This window comes from Dendroctonus ponderosae, unplaced genomic scaffold, assembly GCF_020466585.1.
Source record: "Dendroctonus ponderosae isolate FM_Combo_2020 unplaced genomic scaffold, Dpon_F_20191213v2 Dpon_F_20191213_7, whole genome shotgun sequence".
NCBI lineage: Eukaryota > Metazoa > Arthropoda > Insecta > Coleoptera > Curculionidae > Dendroctonus > Dendroctonus ponderosae.
Window position 1 is genome coordinate 737,473 of NW_026018916.1, and position 216 is coordinate 737,688.

Genomic DNA, 216 nt, shown 5'->3' on the forward strand with positions numbered 1-216 from the left:
GCTCTGAAAATAGAGAATTGCTTTAGGCAATTTGTTTTAATTAGAATTGTATATACTTTCCTGACTGTGTTTCAATTCCAAATCAAATTCATTCCTGGGTTTCAGTCATTTATTTATCAATCAAAATACGTTTCGGTGTATTTTTCCACCATCATCAGTTTTTATGTGTAGCGTTGTTGCTGCTTTAAGCCTTGGCATGCATTTTTGCGTGCCAAA